Genomic DNA, 27,301 nt, shown 5'->3' with positions numbered 1-27,301 from the left:
CGATTATTTAGCTACAACCCTTTCGCAAGAAAACGACCCCATTTTCCCGGCTTAAGAGAGAGTTGTTCTTAAAATAATTTAAATTGATTATTTGGCGACTACATATCGTTTAATAATTTATTAGCTTGCAAAATATACGCATCTCAATTATTGAGTTGCCATTTTCTTTCTATAGTGCAGTCACTGATGGTAAAAATCAACTATTACCTTCGATTTCGGTAAATTTCCATCTATTTTCACGAATTGACAATAACAACTTGGGGTTTTAGCCTGGGGTATATGTCACCCCTTCTCGGGAGTGAAAATTACTTTATTAAAAATAACCCCACAAATCGAGAGAGGGACAAATTGTAAGCAAAATTTGTTATATAATGTGATTAAAATAAATCAATACTTTTTGAGTTATTAAAGATCAAATATTTTAATTTTTGGAAAGAAAATGCATGCTTTAGAGCGATTTTTCATAAATGACTCAAAAACTGTTAAGTTTTTACAAAAAAGTTTTCATCACTAAAATTGAAGCTAATAAAAAATATAATAAATTGCTTACTTGAAAAACCTTTAATGTTAATTTAAAGTAAGTTATTGGTAATTAAATGTATATTTTTTTCCGCGACTGTTCAAATCTAAGGGTTCAAGCTTAAATAACGGGAAAAAGATGCATTTTATAACACTTAGGTACTAAATACTTGTCAAAGTACTTAGAAATACCCATGAAAAATAAGATCCAGAAAAAGTTGATAGAATCAAAATCCGCTCACCAATTTTCGTGAAAATGAATGGAGATTTACCAAAATCGAAGGTCATAGTTGATTTTTACCTTCAGTGACTGCACTATAGAAAGAAAATGGCAATTCAATAATTGAGATGCGTATATTTTGCGAGCTCATAAATTATTAAACAATATATAGTCGACAAATAATTAATTTAAATTATTTTAAGTACAACCCTCTCTTAAGCCGGGAATAAGGGATGGTTTTCTTGCGAAGGGGTTGTAGTTCAATAATCGAAAGGCTCGTGATTTTAGAGTTTATTCTTAGAATATAAGCTATACGAATTAAACTACTATTAACTTTTTTGTAAAAACTTACAGTTTTTCAGTGATTTACAAAAAACCTCTTCAAAACATGCATTTTTTTCACAAATAATTAAAATCTTTGATCTTTAATAACTTAAAAAGTATTGACTTATTTTATTAACTTTGTATAATAAATTTTATTTTTTATAAAATAATTTTCACCCCCGAGAAGGGGCGGTATCCACCCTCAGGGTAAAGGCGCAAGGTGGTACCATGTCACCTTTGTTTCTTGACGTATCCTCTAACCACTGACCAATTTTCACTTGACCGAAATTGAAGGTAATCGTTGATTTTTACCTTCAGTGACTGCACTATACAAAATAAATTGCAATTTACTGATCTAAATGCGCGTAATTTGGAAGCTTATAAATTATTAAATGATATGTAGTCGCCAAGTAATTAGTTTAACGCATTTTAAGTACAACTTTCTCTTAAGCCGGGAAGATAGGGTGGTTTTCTTGCGAAGGGGTTGTAGCTCAATAATCGAAATGCCCTTGATTTAATAGTTTATTCTTAGAGTATATAAGCTATAGGAATTATATCCGCAATACGATATATTTTAAGTTTTCTCAGCATCTTTCTCTTAAGTTAAATCAATTAAAGGGTTGTTTGGGGGTGAAGGGGATGAGCTCAAAAATCGAAACTATATAATTTCAAGAGCTCATAAATAGCTCGTAATTCTGCCGCAAAAACCGATTCAATATTCCTATTTTTAAGTAGTGGGGGGGGCTGACTCAGCCCCCCCACTAGGGTATTAAATTCCTGCTCAGTGGAACGAGCTCAAAATTTTTAGTTTGCGGAATATGAGAGCTCATAAATAGCTCATAAATCAGGGCTATTTGTTTTTTAATTTTTGCAAGTGGGGGGGGGGGCAGCTCAACACGGGTCAAAATTAGTAAGAATGTTCAGGGCCGTGCGGTGCTATGATGCGGTGAGGCAGTCGCATCAGGCGGCATCATAAGGGGGACGGCATAATCAGTAAAATCAAAATACATCAAAATAATCATAGGAATAAGATAGGGTGTGCAAAATAAAACACTTAACAAATATCAGAGGGCGTTTTACGGGTTACTCTTTAAACTTAGTTTTAAAAGTGAAGAAAGCGTCTTCTTCTACAGAAACAATAACCCTTTTTGTATTACACAAGAACTGTACAGTTTTTTCTAATTATACAAAGCGCTGAAAAAAAAACATATTTCACAACTCTAAAACCGTTGAGTGATACTAGATGGTCAAGTCAAATGGATGAATTGAAACATTCAAGGCTTTAAGATTTCAAGTTTGTGAAATATATGATACCTCATTCGAAATAATAGAAGAAGTCAACAAAAATTCAGAAATCAGAAACCAAAGTTAAAGCACTGGGATTAGCAAAAAATATTAAAAATTATAAATTTATATGCGGTGTAGTTCCTTGGCATGATATTTTATTTCATATAAATTCAGTCTCGAAGATGTTGTAACAAGTAACTATAAATTTGTCAGATTGTGTAAAAATGTTGTCAGAAACTATAGAAAAAAATGAAAAGTCGCAGACAATCTGGCTATGACTTAACGAAAATTACTGCTAATAAAATTGAAGAAAATCTTGATATAAATTCGAATTTTCAGCTGAAAATAAAATTCGAACCAGCAGAAAAAAGCGACAATTTGATTACGAAAAATCTGTGGATGAGCTCTTAAGAGAGGAAGATAAATCATGAAAGGGTCGCCAATGTGAGTCCATTATACTATTGGATATAAATTAAGTTAATACTCGCAATCTTTGAGTTTGTATTTAATTGATGTTAAAAAATGTGGAGCAACCGGTTTCGAGGCTTACATTTTCGTTGCCTCATCATCAGGCTCAGTACATAGTCTTCCATAAATTATAAACTATTTTATAATTTTATAGACAAAACTCACATAGAGTCAAAATAAAATAATAATAACACATACAATTTTCTGAAATTAGATAAATCGGCAATATTAAAAAACAAGTTAATAAATTAAAACAAAATTAAAATAAAAAACAAAACCAATATAATATGTAGTACATAATTAACATAAATTGCAAATTAAACATACAACATAATAAAATACAAACATAAGAACTAATAAGTTGTATCACTAAGAATTTTATTAACACTCCCTGTCTCGGTAGCTAGTGGTGAAAGAAGTCTTTCAAAATTAAAAATTATTAAAATTTGTTTACGAAGCTCCATAAGACAATCAAAACTAAAAAATTTAGCACTTATTTCAAGAGTCCTCACTAGCTGCTACTTTAGACTACACCAATCTGACGAATTTACCAAAATTATAGTCAGAAGGATAAAATTGAAATTTTTGTAAATATTATTTAATGCTAATACATCCCTAATAGCACAAGGACGTCCAATGGACGTCCATTGGACGTCCTTCACGGACTTTAGGGACGTCCGTTTTCGTCCGAGGAACGTCCTTTATACGTCCTATTTTGGTCCAAATGTCGCGCTACCGAACGTCCATCTAAGGTCCGAGGGGACGTATATTGGACCTTAATCGGACGTAATTTGGACCTTGATCGGACGTCCTAGGGGACGTAAATTGGACCTTAATCGGACGTAAATTGGACCTTAATCAGACGTAAATTGGACCTTAATAGGACATAAATTGGACCTTAATCGGACGTAAATTGGACCTTAATCGGACGTAAATTGGACCTTAATAGGACGTAAATTGGACCTTAATGGGACGTAAATGGGACCTTAATCGGACGTAAATTGGACCTTAACCGGACCTAAATTGGACCTTAATAGGACGTAAATTGGACCTTAATCGGACGTAAATGGGACCTTAATCGGACGTAAATTGGACCTTAATCGGACGTAAATTGAACCTTAATCGGACGTAAATTGGACCTTAATAGGACGTAAATTGGACCTTAATCGGACGTAAATGGGACCTTAATCGGACGTAAATTGGACCTTAATCGGAAGTAAATTGGACCTTAACCGGACGTCCTAGGGGACGTGAATTGGACATTAACAGGACGTCCAATTTTGGTCCAAATGTCACGTTGCCAAACGTCCAATGGAGGTCCACTTAACATCCGAAGGGACGTTCGGTGGACGTCAATTGGGCCTTCATAGGACGTCCCAGTTTGGTCCAATGTCTTGCTGCCGAACATCCATCTAATGTCGTGGGAAATAAAAAATATATTTTTTAAGGAACTTATATTACATCTTATATTAAATTACAATTATTGGATATTACATTATTTACATTAAATTACAATACACTTCTCCAAGAAATTAACGCACCACCTTAAATATGGGGTATTAAACCTTAAACAAATGGTTCCGTATGTACAGGCTCACTCATTACTATAGAGAGCGATGTGATATAATATATATTACAGTATAGCTCCCCGTGCATGACAAGAATAAGGAGGTACTTAACCTATAGCCTAGGGCCTAGGCTAGAATATTATAAAAAAATCACTTAGATGCAACAACAGGTTTAGGAAATTCGAGACATCAAAAATGCCCAATTTTTAAGGTGGTGCGTAATCGGCTGTATATACAGGGTGTAACAAAAATACAGGTCATAAATTAAATCACATATTCTGGGACCAAAAATAGTTCGAATGAACCTAACTTACCTTAGTACAAATATGCACATAAAAAAAGTTACAGCCCTTTGAAATTACAAAATGAAAATCGATTTTTTCGATTATATCGAAAACTATTAGCGATTTTTTATTGAAAATGGACATGTGGCAGTATTATGGCAGGAATATCTTAAACAAAAATTATGGTGAAATTTGTGCACCCCATAAAAATTTTATGGGGGTTTTGATCCCTTAGATCCTCCCAAACTTTTGTGTACGTTCCAATTCAATTTTATTATTGTGGTAGTTACCATTAGTTAAATTCAATATTTTTGTTTCTTAGTATTTTTCAGATAAGGAAGTTTTTATCGAGTTGCAACTTCTTTTTTAACATGTCTACATAAAAATTTTATTGGGGTTTTGTTCCTTTAAACCCCCCAAATGTTTGTGTACGTTCCAATTAAACTATTACTGAGGTACCATTAGTTAAACAGAATGTTTTTAAAACTTTTTTGCCTCTTTGTATTTTTTCGATAAGGCACATTTTATCGAGATCTGGCTTCTTTTTTAATATGGTTCAAAATATACCTAAAAATGTAAAGCATAAATAAGTCTGCATATTATTACCAAGTCTCCATAGTCGTACTTAACCATATACAAATATGTGGTGGATTTGACAAATATTCAAAATATTTCGATAAAAATTGACTTTTCGAAAAAGCAATAAGAGGCAAAAAAGTTTTTAAAACGTTGTGTTTAAATGGTACTACAATAATAATTAAATTGAAACGTGCACAAAAGTTTGGGGGTGTTTAAAGGAACAAAACCCCCATAAAATTTTTATGGGGTGTCCAAATTTTACTATAGTTTTTTCGTAAGATAGTTGCAGCCAAAGGGCTGCAACTTTTCTTGTGTGTACATTTGTACTAAGGTAAGTTAGGTCCAATCAAACTATTTTTGGTCCCAGAATATGTGATTAAATTTATGACCTGTATTTTTGTTACACCCTGTATATATCTACATACTTCGTCTAATTTACTAACTGTTGTGCATCATCCGCGTCGTAGTCTGTGAGGTCGCATGATACCAACACGACATATTTAGGCGGTAGGTGTGTTCTTTTTTAGAATCACTTTGCTGAGTACACTGGAAATACAGACTCTAGACATATTTTATTATATACGCGTAGAAATAATATTTGAAGATTTCTATTAATGTTAACCTAAAGAAATACACAATAATATGTTTCATTTAATTTGTATAAATGGATTATAAAGCGTTTTTATGAAGCAGATTTGTTCGGATCATACTGTAACTGTAATCGAATGAAGGTGACATTTTAGAATAAATTGGTAACATTTATTTGACAGTTGTGGTGATGACACTTCATATTTGTTTATATTCTTTACTATAAGTATCTGTTTTATTTATTATATTTACTGTCTTTATTATTTACTTTACTATAAAAAGATCCTCTACTATAAAAATATAAATTTCACCTAATTTTATAACGACTTGGAATAATCATCGAGGTATCTGACAACTGTTTTAGTTGTTATTGTAGACATACTTATACAAAGAAACCTACCGGCTTTTTGCCAAGAGTTCGGAGCCGTTTTTTAATTATTAACAATGCAGTGCAAAAACGCTTGCACTGCAAATCTTAAAAGATTATAACTTAATTCTTGTTCTCTATTTCTTAAGTTTTTACTTATTTACATTGAATATTAATTTGTTTTGTTGTATAATCCACGTTTACAATAATTATGTGATATATTTTATTTAAAATGGGTTCAGGATCTTTTTATACTTTGGCAACTATGTCAACTTAGATCTCTGGCGTAGATAATGACGTGCAACAGTAAGTAAATTAGATGGACTGTAGGTTATATTTGGTTCTTGGGACATCAAAGTATATTTTTTAGACATTCCCTGGATATAGTCACAGATGTGACATACCTCCGATTTGTTTTTTCATGAGTCTTGTAAGAGAGACTAAAAACTTTTTTTATAGTCACCTCCTGTTTTCATATATTTTTTGACATGTTTTGTAGTAAATTCAACTATCTATTTACTACAAAACATGTCAAAATTTACATGTGAAAGCAGATGATCCTAAAAATGGTTTTTCGTCTCCTACAAAATTCATGAAAAAGCAGATAGGAGAATTATTGTACATTACAATTCTCTGATGTTTGGGAAAAAGGGCTTAAGTCAGAATTGCACATCGATAATGTTTTGATGATTTCTACAGTACTGTAGTAGATTCTACTGTACATACAGTTTACATCTACAACAGTTTTTTTCTGGTCCAGAAATCATCAAAACATTATCAATGTGCAATTCTGACTTAAGTCCTTTTTGCCAAACATAAAAAAACAATCTGGTCATAACTGACCAATGAGCAATTTTAATTTAACCTAAATTACTACTGTTTCTTAAAATGAAGAGCTTACCCCATAGCGTCTCTTATCTAATCTAACAAGATCGTGCACTATTCTAACATACACAGGCACAGCACACAAGCACTATGCTCCGTTTTTCACTATCACCTATCACTCAAACTAGTTCAAAAGGCTTTGTCCTCTTCAATCTTCTAGTTTGCCCAGTAGTATCGAGGAGCTGGATTTCCTCGATATTCTTGAACTTATGAAGTTGTTCAACTGCTCCTGTTGCTCGTGACTTCCTGCTATCTTCTTGATATTTGTTGATAAAGTAATAACTTATTATGCATGGACAATGTGGACTTTCTTCCAACTAGCCAATACACTTTTTATATCTCTCTTTTGCCTTTCATAGCCACAAGGCTATACATTTCCTTCTTGGTTTTTTTTGTAGACCACTTTCAGCTGATTCTAAAAAAAATTAAAATTAACGGTAATTTTTCTATTCTTTACAATTAAAAATCAAAAGAAATAGATACTATTTACAGGTAATAATATGCATGCATAAATGATTCGTTTCATAAAGAATAAAGAAAATTGAAAACGGATTTTATAATACTTACAAAATTGTTTAAACAAGAGATCCAGCCAGAGCCCAGAGCAAAAACTAGTAGACAGTACAGCAAAAAAGCCACTAATTTCTTCCATTTCCCACACCCCCTTATCGATGCATTTTTTTCCAATCAAAATTTTTACTAAATTTTTAGGTTATCGGTTATAACGAAAATGAAATATATGAAATGTGATGACCAATGACCACGCGACGCTACATAGATGTTCGCGCGGCAAATTTGAAAATGAACGCAAATTGAACAGTAAATGGCCTCTCTTAAAATCTTGTAATGGAAAATTTTACCCCTCCAGGAAGACATTTATATCTCGTGGTAACTTTCCACCCATAATTTAATCAGATAGATGTTCACGGAATAGAACGGTAGTACCTATATTCCTGGAATGTTTTGTGTTGTTAGGATTAAACTTTTATTTTATTTATTCTTGAATATTTCCTATTGTTAAACATTGTAACCAATAATTTACAAATAAGATTTTCATTACATTACATAAAATCAAAAACATGTTTTGGATATTAAACTATAGTTTATAATTGTAATAATTGTATATACAATTTTGAATTAAGATTTAATCTTTTCGATTTAAACTACAGTAAAACCTGTGTTACCGGCCCCCTGTACTAACGGCCAGTTTAAAAATTCCCCAAACCAATTACAGTAAAACTTGTCAGTAACGGCCACTAAAAATGAAAAAGCTATTGGCCGATATAGAAAGGTGACCGGTATTGCCAGTTTTTGTAGTCTACATATAATTGGTTTGGGGAATTTTTAAACTGGCCGGTAGTACAGGTGGCCAGTAACACAAGTTTTACTGTATATCTAGACTACAAAAACTGGCAATAACGGCCACCTTTCTATATCGGCCAATAGTTCTTTCATTTTAGTGGCCGTTACTGACAGGTTTGACTGTATTTCATTAACGTAAAGTTAACGCCTAAGTTAATATTTTATTGAATTATTTTGCTATTTGATCCCGTAATTGGTATAATGTGTCCAATATAATATATAAGCGTTCATAAAACGTCCGTATTTCGTCCAGTATGGACGTCCAAAGGACGTTCAACGTCGGACGTCCAAAGGACGTCCATATTTATTCCGTCCGAAGGACGTCCAACGTCGGACGTCCAAAGGACGTCCATATTTATTCCTTCCGAAGGACGTCCAACATGGGACGTCCAAAGGACGTCCATATTTATTCCTTCCGAAGGACGTCCAACATGGGACGTCCAAAGGACGTCCGTTTATAGTCCATGGACGTAAGGACCAAAAATGGACCTATTTTGGACGTCCAAAGGACGTCGTGTGCTATTAGGGATATTTCATTTAATTTAAATTATATGTTGTTTTTAAAATAAGTTTAAGTTCATTTTATGCAGTTGCATTTAGTAAAAATAAAAGTCAAGTTTCAATAATATTTAAGGGGCGGCATTTCGAAGACTTGCATCATATTGAAAAGATGTACCGCACGGTTCTGAGAATGTTACAGGTTGTTCGATAACACAGTGGCAGACCAAACTTATATTTTTTAAATGGAACACCCTATATTTTATTTTATATTCGAAATCCTATTAACTTCCCCATCACAAAAATAATAAAGGTTTGTTATGTTATACAGGTATTTACAAAGTTATAACCAATTTTGTATGAAAATCGTACCAAGTTCAACTCCCTGTATAAATAAAAATAAGTACAACAGCAATGGTTTATTAATGCCATATTTTTTTATTTATTGTCAAAATTTTCAAGAATTATTGACATTGCTAATTTTCTTTATATCAAAAAAAGGGTGAGTCAAAACGCAAGTACATTATTTTCTCAGTAATGTTAAATAGAACACCCTGTATTTTATATTATTGAAAAGTAACATTACTGTACTTTAATTTTTATATAACATTCCCTATGTCCAAATTTATTAGTTTTTGAGATATTTTCATTTTTCAAAGCAAATTATTTTAGGTGTCTAAATTTACCTAAAATTGACAATTGACGATTATAGACTAAGAGCCGCTATAGGTGAAAATTCTTAATCATTTTAGGCACGACGTGACCCTATAACTTAAATAGTAGAACCTAAAAGAAAACGTTTGAACACTGTGCCGTGACTTTTCAGTGGCACAAGCGTCTACAGTGGCGCATCAAACTTTCCACTTATGGACGGGACACATAAATTAAAAAATACCCTCCCTAATTACCAGAATTTAATTTTTTTCATTTTTTAAGTTTTATGTGATTAAGACATAAGATTCATCGTAATTTTAACCCACCACCCCCTTCTCCCTGCCCCCACCATCAAAAACTTTATTTTTCGATTTTATTGCTGCAGATCTAATTTTTTCTTAGTCTTGTGTATTTTATCAAACACTATGTTTCTAATTTTTTTCAGCTTTTTCTGTAACGCTGGTCACCTTCAAAAATCCAAAAAACTGTTTTTAAGGGGGTTTTGGGGGGTTTGAACGTGTTTTTCTGATTTTTAAATATTCTAAAGAACTCAGTTACTTCAAGTTACATATAACCTTTAAAAAAAAATTGATTTGATATATTATGAAGTCTATAAAATAGGGAAAATCCCCCAAAACCCCCCAAAAAACAGTTTTTCGGATTTTTGAAGGTGGGGAGACTTACAGAAAAATCTAAAAAAAATTTAAAATATAGTGTTTGATAAAACACACAAGATTAAGAAAAAATTAGACCGGCAGCTATTCCTCAAAAAAAGTTACACGCTTTTTTGAAAAAAAAATTTCTTTTAATTTTTTGAGGTTATGTACACTCTACCTATGGGTCTATAAAAAATAGGCATGTTTTATAAAAGCCTCAACTATGCGTGTGAATTTTTTGAAATTTTAAAATTGATTGCATCCCACCAAAAAAAAATAAAAACGAAAAATGAAGTTTTTGATGGTGGGGGCAGGGGGAAGGGGATGGTGGGTTAAAATCACGATGAATCGTATGTGTTAATCACATAGAACTTGAAAAAATAAAAAAAATTTAATTCTGTTAGTAAGTTCTGTTAACTTTTAATTTATTTATCCCGTCCATAAGTGGAAAGTTTGATGCGCCACTGTCGACGCATGTGCCACTGAAAAGTGACGGCACAGTGTTCAAACGTTTTCTTTTAGGTTCTACTATTTAAGTTATAGGGTCCCATCGTGCCTAAAATGATTAAGAAATTTCACCTATAGCGGCTCATAGTCTATTATTGATTATCAATCCGGTAATCAATGTAACAATGTAGCAAATAAAGAAATAATAATTTATTAGTAATACATTTTACAAAAAAAACACAACCACAACATGCAACATTTTTGAAACAATTAAAAACTACTTTTTTATGTAAATGTAACAAACAAAGAAAGAAAATTAGTAATAAATTTTACAAAAAAACACACAAACACAAAATACAACATTTTGTGAAGACAATTAAACACTAGGTAGTTTTGTATGTAAATGTCACAATGTAACAAATAAAGAACGAAAAATAATTAAATAAATAATAAATAATTAAATAAAATAATATAATCAGTAATACATTTTGCAAAAAAATATGTTTGAAAAATTAGAAGCTACTTTTAATAAAATATTTTTAATATTTAATTACATAAGGTGTTCAAAATTATCTCCTAACACATTTATGTACGCCTAAAAACGATCATTGAATAAGCTACTTAATTTACGAAGCATTTGTAAATTAACACATCGAAACACACTTTGTATCCTATTTTTTATCTCATCCCTTGTTGTTGGAGGTATTTTATAAACTTCATTATTAACGTAACCCCAAAAAAATCAGTCCAGTTTATTAAATTCTGGTGATTTGGGTGGGCACTCTACTGGTCCATTGAAAAATGAAAATATCTCGAAAACTAATAAATTTAGACATAGAGAATGTTACCTAAAAATTAAAGTACGGTAATGGTACTTTTCAATAGTGATAAAAATACAGGGTGTTCCATTTAAAATTACTGAGAAAATAATGTACTTGCGTTTTAAATCACCCTGTATTTGATATAAAGAAAATTAGCAATATCAATCATTCTTGAAAATTTTGACAATATGTAAAAAATATGGCATTAATAAACCATTGCTGTTTTGCTTATTTTTATTTATACATAGTCGGAGAGATAGAAGCGGATTTTGTGCGTGATAAGTAATATGGAAAAAATACGGGGATATGTTGAATTAGTTGTGTACATGACTTTCACCAACGGCCCGAAACCAGAGTGGGGGCCGAGGGTAGTTATAAGGGGTAAAAGTCGCGGTTTTTATTATTTTTTTTATGACGCTCATGATCGAGATAGTGCACCAAAATTTGGGAATAAGTAGGTCATGACGTAACTAAGTAAAATCTCTAGGGGCAAAACGCTGCGTGGCCGACAAAGGGGTGGGGGGTAGGGGTGAATATAAAAAATATAAAGGGTTTTTTGCGACGTTCGTGATTGAGATAGTGGACCAAAATTTGGGAATAAGTAAACCATGACATTACTAAGTAAAATCCCCAGAGCCGGAAACCAGAAACGGGGACGAGGGTAGTTATAAGGGTCAAAGTCGCCGTTTTTATTATTTTTTTTGTGACGCTCATGATCGAGATAGTGCACCAAAATTTGGGAATAAGTAGATCATGACGTAACTAAGTAAAATCTCTAGGGGTGGCACGCTGCGTGGCCGACAAAGGGATGGGGCAGGGGTGAATACAAAAAAATAAGGGGTTTTTGCGACGTTCGTGATTGAGAGAGTGCACCAAAATTTGGGAATAAGTAGACCATGACATAACTAAGTAAAATCCTCAGAGCCGGAAACCTGAGGTGGGGGATGAGGGTAGTTATAAGGGGTCAAAGTCGCCGTTTTTATTATTTTTTTGTGACGCTCACGATCGAGATAGTGCACCAAAATTTGGGAATAAGTAGGTCATGAGGTAAATAAGTACAAGCTCCAGGGGTGGAACGCTGCGTGGCCGATAAAGAGGTGGGGGTAGGTGTGAATATAAAAAATATAAGGGGTTTTTGCGACGTGCTAGATTGAGATAGTGCACCAAAATTTGGGAATAAGTAGACCATGACTTAGCTAAGTAAAATCCCCAGAGCCCGAAACCAGAGTTGGGGATGAGGGTAGTTTTAAGGGGTCAAAGTCGCAGTGTGTATTATTTTTTTTGTGACCCGGTACAACATTTGTCCCCCACGCAGCGTTCCGCCCTTAGAGATTTTACTTAGTAATGTCATGATCTTCTTATTCCCAAATTTTGGTGCACTATCTCGATCACGAACGGCAAAAAAACCCCAATATATTTTTATACTCACCCCTGCCTACCACCCCTTTGTACCCCAAGCAGCGTTCTGCCCCTGGAGATTTTACTTAGTTACCTCATGACCTACTTACTCCCAAATTTTGGTACACTATCTCCATCATGAGCGCCACAAAAAAAATAATAAAAACCGCGACTTTTACCCCTTATAACTACCCTCGTCCGCCACACTGGTTTCCGCCTCTGGGGATATTACTTAGTTATGTCATGGTCTTCTTCTTCTTAAGGTGCCGAGACCGCTTGTCGATCGTTGGCTCTCATGTTGCCCAGCATATTAACAATCATTGTCTTATTTACAGCCGCACGAAATAGTTCAGTGCTAGTTTTCCCAAACCATTGGCGTAGGTTTTTAAGCCAAGAAGTTGTACGGCGGCCCACACTTCTTTTTCCCATTATTTTACCTTGCATGACAAGGTGAAGTATGTCATATTTTTCTGGGTGACGCATTATATGACCAAAGTATTCCAATTTTCGCCTTTTAACCGTGTTCACTACTTCGCAACTTTTATTCAAACGTTGCAAAACCCTTTCGTTTGTGACTCTTTCTACCCAACTGATCCTCAGAATACGGCGGTAGACCCACATCTCAAATGCTTCTAGGTTTTTTAAAAGCGATTCTGTCAGGGTCCATGCTTCAACCTCGTAAAGTAGTACTGGGAATATTATAACATCGAACCATTCTTATGCGAAGTTTCAAATTTAGGTCATGACTGCACAGGATTTTCTTAAATTTCATAAAACTTGTTCTTGCTTTGGCAATTCTACTTTTTATTTCTGTACTAGGGCTCCAGCTTTCATTAATATGAGTACCCAGATATACAAGATTACTTACTCGTTCAATTGAGTCATTACCGATTGTTACGTTATAGTTATTATTATTTACGGCTGCGTGTTTACTAATAACCATAAGCTTTGTTTTTCTTGCGTTGAGTTTGAGTCCATATATCGCGCAGAATGCCACCATTCGGTTCAATAACGCTTGAAGATGTTCAATTGATCCAGTCAGCAACAAGGTGTCATCTGCGTATCTGATATTGTTCATAAGCATACCATTAATGAGTATTCCCTCTTTTGCGTTTTCCAACACTTCATTTAAGATTGTTTCAGCGTAAAGATTAAACAACATTGGTGACAATATACAGCCTTGTCGAACTCCACGCTTGATTTTTACTTCTTCAGAGCACTGATTCGCAACCCTAACACATGCAGTCTGGCCCCAATACAAATTTGCGATTATTCTAATGTCCCTACCGTCCAGACCGGTAGTTTTGAGAATATGTAGCATTTTTTGTATCAAAAGCCTTTCAAAATCAATCGCGCACATGAAAACGTCATGATTTACATCTCTGCATCTTTAAATTAAAACTTGGGTTGCGAATAGTGCATCACGCGTTCCAAGGCCACAGCGAAAACCGAATTGAGTACTTGAGATTCTTTCCTCAATTTTTCTATATGTTCTTTGATGAATTATTCTGAGAAACGTTTTCAATACATGACTCATTAGGCTGATGGTGCGATAGTCGCTGCATTTTGTGGCTCTGTGTTTTTTTGGTAGTACATACAACAAATGAGGATTTAAGCCAATCTTTAGGAATTTTTCCGCTTTCGTAGATTAAGATGAATAATTTCGTAAGTATCTTAATGCCCTCGGTACCTAAAAGCTTTAGTGTTTCTACGTAAATCCCATCTGGTCCGATCGTCTTGCCGTTTTTTGCGTTCTTTATAGCGTATTGAACTTCTTCCTTAGTTATTGGAGGACCGCTTATGTCATTTAGCGTTTCTAGTTCGCTTCTTTCAGCATCGAATAATTCCTTTATATATTCTGTCCATCGTATTAGTTGACCTTCGATATCGATTATAATTTTTCCGTTTTTATCTTCGATTAGTGGAGGATTACATTTTTTATTCAGTCCTGCAACTTCTTTCAGTTTTTGTGTATATTGAATGCGTCATAGATACGCTCGCAGTTCTCAATTTCTTTACATTGTTGTTTATGCCACTCTGATTTAGCTGATCTTATTTTTCTTCGAATCATACTGTTTAGCTTTTTGTATTCTGTCAGATTAGCATTCTTATATTTTCTTCTTGCATCCATTAAATTCAATATCTCTTCTGTCATCCACTGTTGCTTATTCCTATGCTGATTTTCCATTAGATGGTCTTCTTGGACTTTTTCCAATGTTTCTTTGCATGACTCTCATAACTGTTCTTCTGAATTTTTATTTCCCAATTTCTGAAACTGATCTTCTAATTTATCGGTTACTACCATGGTCTACTTATTCCCAAATTTTGGTGCACTATCCCAATCACGAACGTCGCAAAAACCCCTTACATTTTTTTATATTCACCCCTGCCCCACCCCTTTGTCGGCCACGCAGCGTTCTACTCCTGGAGATTTTACTTAGTTACGTCGTGACCTACTTATTCCCAAATTTTGGTGCACTATCTCAATCATGAGCGTCACAAAAAAAATAATAAAAAACGGGACTTGACTCCTTATAACTACCTTCCTCCCCCACTCTGGTTTCCGGCTCTGGGGATTTTACTTATTTATGTCACGGTCTACTTATTCCCAAATTTTGGTGCACTATCCCAATCACGAACGTCGCAAAAACCCCTTACATTTTTTTATATTCACCTCTACCCCCACCCCTTTGTCGGCCACGAAGCGTTGCGCCCCTAGACATTTTATTTAGGTACGTCATGACCTACTTATTCCCAAATTTTGGTGCACTATCTCGATCATGAGCGCCATAAAAAAATAATAAATACCGCGACTTTGACCCCTTATAACTACCTTCGGCCCCCACTCTGGTTTCCGGCCGTTGGTGAAAGTCATGTATACAACTAATTCAACATATCCCCGTGCAGTTTTTCCATATTACTTATCAGGCACAAAATCAGCTCCCAGCTCTTAGACTAACAGGAAGTTGAACTTGTTACGATTTTCATATAAAATTGGTTATAACTTTGTTATACCCTGTATAACATAAGAAACCTTTATATTTTTGTGATGACGAAGTTAACAGGATTTCGAATTTAAAATAAAATATAGGGTGTTCCATTTAAAAAAACATAAGTTTGGTCTGCCACTGTGTTATCGAACACCCTATAACATTCTAACTAATTTTATAATGTCAAGCTCAAAGATGGCTACAAGCTACAATTTCTGTTATTAACTTTTATTGCTATCTATTACTATAGCGGATCTATTGAGCTTTACCCCACTAATCAATCACCCTGTATGCCGAATAATTTTTGTTTTAAAAATCGTCCGCATAGAGGAGGTGTCCGGCGAAGAGAGGTGTCCGTTAAGAGAGAGTTTACTGTATAAAAATAAACATACCTACAGTTTAAAAAACCAAATTCTTCAAGACTGAGGCATACAAAAACACAAATATTAATTACATACTCCTTATATATTATTACAGTGTGCGGGTTTACAAAATAATAATAATTATAGGTACATTACGCATCCATAACAAAAACAAATTAAATAGGTAGGGGCCGAGAAATTTAAGAGGGTATACGAAATCTTTAGGGCATATAATTTTTCCAAGTTACTCTGTAAAATGTTACAAGATATCTTTGATCTTTGATTTTGTCTAAATCTAAACTATGCAACTATTGCTAGGTACTTAATTTTACTGTGAAGTACACAGTTCATTTACGTTATCTATCATGATTGTGACGTCAATATATTAATCAAAACAAAACAGTATTCATAACCCATACCGTCAGGTATTAGGTCCAAGTTTTTATGGCGAAATAGCTACTTACCGAATTACTATTTAGCGAATCGCACAAGCACAATATACTAAATTAATAATGATTCACTTCAATAATGACAAAGGAACATTTTTTGTTTTGTAACCTTGACGATGAATCATACAAGCACTGTTTAGTATTTTTTTATTAAATGAACAGTATTTAAAATGCAATAAACTGAAATGAAGTTGTAAACTCACTGTAGAGCACTATTGACTATTGAAACAAGCGCTGGCTTAACCATTAGGCGGACTAGGCGGCCGCCTAGGACCCGCACGTTTAATGGGGCCCGCGTCCCACGCAAATACATTAATTAATATTGAATTATTTGTATGAATACAAATTTATGAAAAAAATTGATATCTACACTAGGTTCGCTTTGAAAGCGAACCTAGTATACTTCGTTTTTGCTCTCCATAATATTAAATTGATATCCCTGATAGTCCGTAGTTTTATTTTTTTCCCGTTTCCTTATGTATTTAATAGCGGCTTCCCACTGGTCTGCGATTTTACGGATCATCACGCACAGCCGACGAGCACGGACCACCACGCACCGCAGACAGAGGTCTTCCCATGGTCTGCGATTCTACGGATCATCACGAATAGCCGACCACCGCGGATTCCAACGCACCGCGGACAGAGGTCTTCCCATGGTCCGCGACAGTCTGTGCTTTTGATTGAGATTATATATGTGACTCATTTAATTTTGGCATTGATTACATTGCGTTTGTCAAGTTTCTTATCTCTTTCAATGTTTTCGTTTTGAATATTGAAATGTGTAGTATGCACATTCCATGTAAATCAATAATTACACACATAATGTATTTTATTTTTAACAAAATGTGTTAAATTATTAACTAAAAAAATCGTTGCTCAAAAAAAATTTTGGACCAACTTTGGATATGCTTTATAATAGTCAGGGAGGTAGTGTAAAATTTGACCGGAGCATTTTAGCATGGGTGTTTTTCTTTATTGAGTTAGGTGTTCCGTTAAAAAATGATGTGTCAGCCAGCCCAAAATCGGGGCTTTTAGGCAAAACAAGATAAAATATGAAACTAGATGGAAAAACCCTACAACTATATGTCAAATATTTATCTCCGTGGCTTATTTACATCCATCATGGCCTAAAATACCTAGCTCCTGGCTTTCACCCAGGCAAGCCGGGTTCCATTCCCCAAGTTGGAAGTTTTTTTTTGTTTTTAAAATAATTGACATTTTGATTTGAAAAATAATTATTTTTATAATACCATGTTTTTGATGTTTATACGACACAATATAAAAAAGTTTGTATGTCCTTTATAGAATCGTAAACTATGCATTTGATCATAATAGGATGACCTCAAGCAAAGTTGTTGTACATGAACCCGGGAAGGTTTCTGAGTGAATACGACCAACCTAAGTAATAATTATTTGCGCAAACAGCACAAAAAACTATTGTTTATTAGAAAAAAGGGTTGTTTAGGGTTGCATGTATCTTTTGATTATACATCATATAAAATTAAGAAAAAACAGTTTGTCCAAAAAAATAAAAAAGAGTGTAGTGTGCGGGGGGGGGGGGGGGGGGGCAACCTCCTATACACTTAGATTAGTCGTACCAACTCTACACATGCTCTAGTTCCTTCTTGTCTCCGAATTATCCTTCCTCTACAATCGAATAGACCGTGTATAATGTTATTCAGCATTATTCTTAGCATTATTTTATATTGTAGCATTATTTTATTTTGTATTTGCAATATGAATCGTGCAAAGATAATTTTAGAACTTACCCTGTTGCATAACAATAAAATAAAGGTAGGTACTAGTACAAATTTGGAATTTATATTGAAATATTAAAATTAATATTATTTCTACATTTTTAGATTAGGTTAAACTGTAACAGCGCATCAACAGTCACATTGTGTAAAGCTAATAATAACTTTATTAAGTTTAAAATCTATTTTGAAAATTATATTTCGTAAAAAAAGGCGAAAGTTGGGTACCTTTGTGAGACAAAATCTCACGCGCGACCACTCACGTAAGAACCAACCTAGCGACTAATGCCGGGTTAAGGTCAACATAATAATGATCAAATGCATAGTTTACAATTGGTGTTTTTGGAAAGTGGCCGGTAACACAGGTTTTACTGTATATGCAAATTTAAGGAACAATAAGAGAAATAAACTTAATAATATTGTTAAAAGTTTGTATGTATTTAAATATTTGTTTCTGTTTAAAGACTTTTAATATAGGTACTCTGAAACACGAAATATAAAATGTGTTAAACATGTTTATCCCCGTACTGATTCGTTAAATTGATAAAGATAATTTCAATTATAACTGTGATAATTGATAATAGTTAGTTTCCAATAAACAGAATAATTCAATTTGGACGTTACAAATTGTCCGTTACGAATTTGTCTAGTTACGAACTGTCGCCGTTACCGAGTGTCGCCGTTACGAACTGTCGCTGTTACGAATTGTCCGTTACCAACTGTCAGGTTATGAACTGTCGCGTTACGAGGTGTCAGGTCACGACTGGTGGATATCAGAATACAATAAAAGTCGTTCAAAGTAAGTATATATAAATAAAATTTATATTTTCTTTTCTTTGACTTATTTATTTTCTGTTTTGACACCCCAAGTTCGCATCACGGGAAAAAACTAACAAATGAACATCAGACAGAGGGACATCAGACAGAGGGACATCAGACAGAGGGACCATCTGTCCCTCTATGGACAGATGGTCCATAGAGGGGCCACATTTCAGGAAGCGATAGCGGAACTAAGTGATGGAATCTCTATAAACGGAAGAATAGTAAATAACATAAGATTCGCTGATGACACCGTTATAATGGCAGACACCCTGGAGTCGCTACAAGAATTGTTAAATAGAATTAACGATTATTGCATTCGATATGGACTCAAAATAAACAAGAAAAAAACTAAATTTATGATTGTCTCAAAAACACAACGTGGAAATGGAAAGGTTAATACTAGAGCAAACCCAAATAGAAAAAGTAAAGACATACAAATATCTGGGAACCTGGGTTGATGACAAAAATGACCAAAGCAAAGAAATTAAAGTCCGAATTGAAACTGCAAGGCAAGCATTTATAAAAATGAAGACACTGCTTTCAAACAAAGACCTTCAGTTGCCTCTCAGATTGAGGGCTCTAAGATGCTACATATTTTCTATATTATTATACGGAATGGAAGTTTGGACATTGAAAAGGCAACACATAAGGAAAATAGAAGCGTTCGAAATGTGGTGTTACAGAAGAATGTTGAAAATTCAGTGGGATCAAAGGATTACCAATGTTGAAGTGCTACGACGTTTAAATAAGGAGTTAGAAATTATGAACAGTATAAAAACAAGAAAACTAGAATATTTGGGTCACATTACCAGAGGAGAGAAATATGAGCTGCTGAGAGTTATTATGCAAGGAAGGATCCAAGGAAGAAGAAGCATAGGAAAAAGACGCATCTCCTGGCTGAGGAACCTTAGAGAATGGTTTAACTGTAGTTCATTACAACTGTTCAGAGCAGCAGCCAACAAAGTGACCATAGCCATTATGATATCCAACCTCTGCTAGTAGATGGAACTTTAAGAAGAAGGTCGACATTAAATTGTCCCTCTTCATTTTTAAATCTTTTATTGAAACAGTGCCATCCTTTAATTGGCGTTTGATGCGGGTCCATGCATCGTATGTATCGTTCCTATTTTTATGGTCTGGTGCCGTCGAATTCCACAAAGTGGGTTCATTTTGGTACAGATTTAAAAAATCAAAAATTAATTCGTTGGTCCATTCCATTTTTTAGCAAAAAAAAATTCTAATAACAACTCAACACACTTTAGCAACACTAAATACAACTGCTGGTGTCAGAAAATGAACAATTTCTTTAACTTGCCAAGCAATGCCTTGTCGTCCATTAAAACAGTGACGCGAAAAAATATCAGTGAACTGCTGGATAGCGAAAACTGACGGTGTCATGAATTTCGGATTTTATGTATGTGACTCATTTAATTTGTAATTTGGCTATTGATTACATTGCGTTTCTTACGTTTCTTATCACTTTCAATGTTTTCGTTAATAGCATATTATGGTGTGAAATGTGTAGTATGGACATTCCATGACAATCTTTATTCAAAGCTAATGATATTCATAATAATAATATACCCAAGCTAAATCTTCACAAACTCGCTACAAATGTAGTGCTTGTAAAATTTTTTATTGTTTCGAAGGTTGTTACTCATAAATCAGAATTATTAATGCAATAATATTCATAAAAAGAGTTATTAAATTTTTATTAGTAGCTACTAAGAAGAAATGTATTATATTATGATTCAAATCAATAATTATACATATTATGTATGCTATTTTTATCAAAATTTGTTAAATTATCAATTTATAAAAAAAACTGGCGTTTAACATGTTAAAAAATCTTGACAGCGTCCACACGGGCCATTAACGCACCTTTGATCTGTACCGACTTTCGACGGATCACCACAGACGTGTCTGTGCTATCACAGACGACCACTTCCCATGGTGCGTAGTGCGAGCTGGTCTGCGTCTGTCGGCGATATTGCCGATCTTGAGAAGCCGTAGTTACTACGGACTAGTACGGACCAGCACAGACGCGTCTTTGCTACCACGGACGATACGCTTCCCACGGTGCGTGGTGCGAGCGGGTCCGTGTCCGTCCGCAATATTGCCGATCGTGGGAAGCCGCTATAAGAAGTTTCAAGAGAAATAATATTATAATTTTTTATTGGGTTTATTTAGAGAGTTTCAAGTATCTATTCATTTTGGAATGGGGTTTTGTTTTTGTTCTGGTTATATTTAAAGTATTGGCAATTAGTCCATTCACTCACGTTAAAATATTACAAAAGCTCCGAATTTTGAAGAACCGCTTGGATTAACATGAAATTTGGCATAGTCATAGCTAAAGTATGCCAGAGAAAAAGTTACATTGTGCCGATGTGTGCTTTGCCCTGGGGGTGGGTACCACCCTTCTCGGGGGAAAAAGATACGTTTAAAATAAGTTAGGAAATGAATAAACTGATTAATTCTAAGAAAATTTTGTTCCATAGAGTTTTTTCACAAGTCAATACTTTTCGAGTTATTTTCGAGTGAATATGTTCATTTTCAAAAAAAAACAAACCACGTTTTTAGACGGTTTTTCGCAAATACCTCTAAAAGTAAGTATTTTAAGGAATAATATATTCCTAGTAAAAATGTAGCTTATAAAAAACGAAAAAGTAGTGTATTCATGAAGTCAAGAGACCCAGCAACAGAAAAGTTGTTGCTCATGAAAAATATGTTTTTATTCGTCAAATTCCAAATCGAATCTTTCGACGTGAAATAGCCACAATATTAAGTACTTTTCGAGGAAAACTCATCATAACTTTTTAAAGTGTTAAAAAAAGCTATTTCTTTTTAAGTTCCTTTCAGCAAAAGTAAGTAAATTACGCTCAAAATAAAATTAGTCCCTTTTTTTTGGTAAAAAATTGTGAAAATCACCCCTTAATTAGCATCTTAAAATTAAATTAATCGTTACCGCTTCACAAGATGCGCAACGTACGTATTGTTTATAATTATCTGTAAGTTTCATCGGTTGAAATTGCTCATTTTTGAAAGGGCTTGAACGAGTCACTAATCCAGTGGCGGATCTACGGGGAGGGATAATTGGGATATTCCCCCCTAACAAGGTCCAAAAGTAAAGAAAAAAGTTGTTGAAATAAGATAAAAAAATATTGGCTGAGATGAAACTTAAACGACAGACAGACAAATTAAACCCAATAAAACCACTAGTTAGGAAAAATAATGGAACTTAATGCATGTAAGTTCCTATTTATGTTTTTTATGTAGTTTGGGTTTATCTTTTTTATGTTTTTTGGTTGGTGTGTCAATTAATGTTCCCCCCTAAGGCTAATTTCCCCTCCCAAGGAAAAATTTCTAGATCCGCCACTGCACTAATCACGAGTGTATGCAAATTATGAACAGTCATATCTTAACCACTTTTTGTCTTAAAGAAAAACAAAAAATCCAAAATACTCGGAACAATAAAATCTACATTTTTTTATTCTTTTAAATTTTAGGTGTTATACTGAATTCCCTCTACCGGGATTCACTTTGACATATTCGGAATAGGAAACATACAACACGAAAATTCCTATCTCACACTATTAACTGATAAAATCAACTTAATCTTTCATTAAAAAAAAAAGAAGAATTATTAGAAATAGTGGGAGTGTCTACTAATCTCATAAAATTTTGTGGAGTTTATTTCTACAAAATAAATAAGTGTAAATGGTGTAAATAAATAATTAGTGATTGGTGTAAGGTTTACGTATTTTTATGTCTGTTTACTATTAATAATTTTGACTATGAGCAGGTGCGTTGGTTGTGTAGTAATTTCCAGTCTCTTCTGACAACTGAATTTTCCAAAAAAGAAATTACTAACGTCAGTGTCAAAGTGAATGTCGATAGAGCGAATTCAGTATACTCATAATTTTTAAATTATTTAAAAAACAGAAATTTCTTTCAAAACTGAAAAAAATTTACTTTAAAACCAATTTTTTTAAGTGAAAACTTCTTTAGGGACGTTGTGCGATTTTTGGATAGGGGAAAAAGCATTGAATTCGCGACCGTAATCGCGACAGTCATCGCTTATGCGATATATTATTTTTGTATGTATATATAAATTGTATATAAGTATTTAAATTTAAAATAAATGTAAAACCTATTTTACGATGGGGAAAAAGGATTTATTTTGCGACCGTCATCATGACCGTCATCTCTTCGACGAAATAAATTTTGTACGTATATTTATGGAAGTGAAAACTTCTTTAGGGACGTTGTGCACTTTTTGGATGGGAAAATGTATTAAATTGGCGACCGTCATCGCTTCGAAGAAATAAATTTTTGAAGTGAAAACTTCTTGACGGACGTTGTGAACTTTTTGGATGGGGAAAAATATTAAATTAGCGACCGTCATCGCTTCCGAAATAAATTTTTGAAGTGAAAATTTCTTTAGGAACGTTGTGTACTTTTTAGATGGGAAAACAGTATTGAATTAGCGACCGTCATCACTTCGACGAAATACATTTTTGAAGTGAAAACTTCTTTAGGGACGTTGTGTACTTTTTGGATGGGAAAAATTAATAAATTAGCGACCGTCATCTCTTCGACAAAATAAATATTTGAAGTGAAAACTTCTTTAGGGACCTTGTGCGCTTTTTGGATGGAAAAAAGTATTAAATTAGCGACCGTCATCGCTTCGACGAAATAAATTTTTGAAGTGAAAATTTCTTTAGGGACGTTGTGCACTTTATGGATTGGAAAAGTATTAAATTAGCGACCGTCATCGCGACAATCATCGATTCGACGAAATAAATATTTAAAGTGAAAACTTCTTGAGGGACGTTGTGCACTTTTTGGATGGGGAAAAAGTATTAAATTAGCGACCGTCATCGCTTCTACGAAATAAATGTTTGAATTGAAAATTTCTTTAGTAATGTTTTACACTTTTTGTATGGGAAAAAGTATTAAATTAGCGACCGTCATCGCGACCATCATCGCTTCGACGAAATAAATATTTGAAGTGAAAACTTCTTGAGGGATGTTGTGCACTTTTTGGATGGGGAAAAAGTATTAAATTAGCGACCGTCATCGCTTCTACGAAATAAATGTTTGAACTGAAAATTTCTTTAGTAATGTTTTACACTTTTTGTATAGGAAAAAGTATTAAATTAGCGACCGTCATCGCGACCATCATCGCTTCAACGAAATAAATATTTGAAGTGAAAATTTCTTGAGGGATGTTGTGCACTTTTTGGTTAGGAAAAATATTAAATTAGGGAACTTCATCGCTTTGACGAAATAAATTTTTCATTTGAAAATTTCTTTAGGGACGTTGTGCACTTCGCTGAAATAAATTATGTGTATAAATAGCATAGGGCATACGCATTGCGTATATGATATAGGTTAGCACTTCTTTTTGGATGGGGAAAAAGCATTGAGCTCGTAATTGATTTACTATAAGAAGTTTTCACTTCTGTCGGCACTCCCTGCTTTTACTGGATCTACGTCTACATACTTCATACACACATAATTTTTTTTTCACCTTATTATGAGCTAGATTTTTTCAGTAAAATATTTACCTTTCGAGTTATTTGCGAAAGACCTTCTAAAAATGTGGTTCGTTTTTGTTGAAAAAGAACATATTCACTTGCAAATAACTCGAAAGGTATGGACTTAGTGAAAAAACTATAGAACAAAAGTTGCTTAGAATTAGTCAGATTATCCACTTCCTGACTTATTTTGAACGTATATTTTTTCACCTCCCAGAAGGGGTGGTACTCACCCCCAGGGCAAAATATCTTGTTTGCATTGTCATAATCATCTATCTATCTATTAGCCTTGCGACATCCAATATTGGACATAGGCCTCCCCTTCGCTCCTCCATCTTTCTCTATCCTGAGCCATGTGCATCCATTTTGAGCCGGCTTGGTGTTTTAGGTCATCTACCCATCTCATCTGTGGTCTCCCTCTCTTTCGTTTCATTTTTCGTCATAATCATAATATTTACAAATTTGTTTTAATGTAAAAGGCCGCTATAAGGGGCCTACTTCTTCACATTTTTCAACTTGTCAAAGTGAACAGCACAATTTAGCAAATATTTAGACGAAGATATTAATAAAATATTAGTTAAAATTGTATATAATTACAGTTTCATGCATGAAATAATCTTACCGATATTAACCGAGCGCTTAAATTTGCCGATTTGTGTTCTGCTCGTGACAATTTGATAATACATGCAGACTAAAAGTTTATTATGGATATTTTCTTAAATGTGACAATTGTCAAAACTACGAAACTGGTTGCAATTAAACAGAAAAAACCTACTTAAAAAAATTCCCACTGTAATTTTCTACAGTAGAAAATTACCAATGTAATATTGGACAGAATGAACAGATGGACACGTGATGAAAAATCTTACTACACGATTGGAAGTTAAAATCATTAAAAAATAATAGTAATTAAAAAAAAAGTAATTTTTATTTCTGTAGCTTTCTCTTGGTCAGAATCTCTATGAATAAAATAATCTGATGATGATTTCATCTAAAATACAGGATGTAACAAAAATACAGGTCATTATTTAAATCATATATTCTGGGACAAAAATAGTTCGATTGAACCTAACTTACCTTAGTACAAAAATATGCACATAAAAAAAATTACAGCCCTTTGAAGTTACAAAATGAAAATCGACTGTTTCTAATATGTATATCGAAAACTATTAGAGACTTTTGAATGGAACATAAATAAAGCGGATTGGTCTCTTTTCTCTTCTATCACTGATAATTTCATGGAAATAGATAATAATTTAAATTACCAACAATTTTTAAATAAATTAAACGAATATTGTAAGATATGTATACCGGAGAAGAGAACAGGGACTAATCCACGATTTAGAAAAACTTGGTGGAATGACAACTGTAAAAAGGTAATAGAAGAACAAAAACTAGCTTTACGCAAGTTTAAACTACAGTCTAATATACAAAATTATATAAATTATAATAAATGTGTAGCGAAAACCAAAAAAGTTGTATTAGAGAGTAAGCGTAATGCATGGAGAAATTTTTGTAAAACTTTAAACAAAAATACACCAATTAAAGATATGTGGAATCAAGCCAAACGATTACAAAACATTTTTAAACCACAAGTAAATCCAGTGACTGAAGGAGAATGGGTTGAGGAGTTTTTAAGAAAATTATGTCCAGATAACATATTTTCAAAAATTAATGTAATGGAAAGAAAAAACTCTATGCATCCACTTTCAATTCCATTTAGTTTCTGTGAATTAGAAATAAGCCTTAAGAATAAGAAAAATACTTCTCCAGGTATAGATAATGTACATTATATTATGTTGGCCAATTTACATCAAAAAGGGAAAGAAACACTATTAAATTTTTTTAATCAAATATGGTTATCAGAAGATATTCCAGATAACTGGAGAGAGTACCGGGTGATTCCTATTCTCAAAACAAATCGGAATCCTGATTCAGCAGAATCTTATAGAGGTATTTCATTGAGCTCCTGCATAACAAAAACACTGGAAAGAATGATAAAACTTAGGCTCGAAAGTTGGCTAGAAAAAAACAATAAATTATCACAAACACAATTTGGATTTCGAAAAAATCATTCTACTGTGGAAGCTGTGAGTCATTTGGTAACAGATATAAATTTAGCGTTTACGAAAAATTCTTCAGTAATCGCTCTTTTATTAGATGTTGAAGCAGCATACGACAACGTTAATTTAAATATACTATATAACAAAATGATACAAATAGGTCTGCCAGAATGCTTCTGTCAAAAAATAATAAAATTGTATGACTGTAGAAAAATTTATATATCGGTAAATAATAACACATTTGGTCCAAGACTAGCGATGGGTGGTTTACCTCAAGGAGGAATATTAAGCCCTTTGTTATATTTAATTTACACTTCTGATATAGAAAAAAATTTAAACTCAACAAAAATTTTACAATTTGCAGATGATATAGTTATTTATCAAGAAAACATTAAA

The 27,301-nt window shown here is 33.5% G+C and overlaps 1 protein-coding gene across 1 annotated transcript in view; it reads right to left on the bottom strand.

The window, feature by feature from the left end:
* LOC126885201 (zinc transporter ZIP3-like) overlaps nucleotides 1-16,948 on the bottom strand; it is a 186,194-nt gene extending 169,246 nt beyond the window's left edge. The window contains exon 1 of the mRNA XM_050651650.1: nucleotides 16,742-16,948. The gene's annotated coding sequence lies outside the window, so the exon portion shown is untranslated. The remainder of the gene's footprint in view (nucleotides 1-16,741) is intronic.
* Between the last annotated feature and the right edge of the window lie 10,353 nt (nucleotides 16,949-27,301).

This window comes from Diabrotica virgifera, chromosome 5 (genome assembly GCF_917563875.1).
Source record: "Diabrotica virgifera virgifera chromosome 5, PGI_DIABVI_V3a".
NCBI classification, from domain to species: domain Eukaryota; kingdom Metazoa; phylum Arthropoda; class Insecta; order Coleoptera; family Chrysomelidae; genus Diabrotica; species Diabrotica virgifera.
Note: the sequence above shows the minus strand (reverse complement) of the source record. Positions and strands in the feature narration are given on the sequence as shown.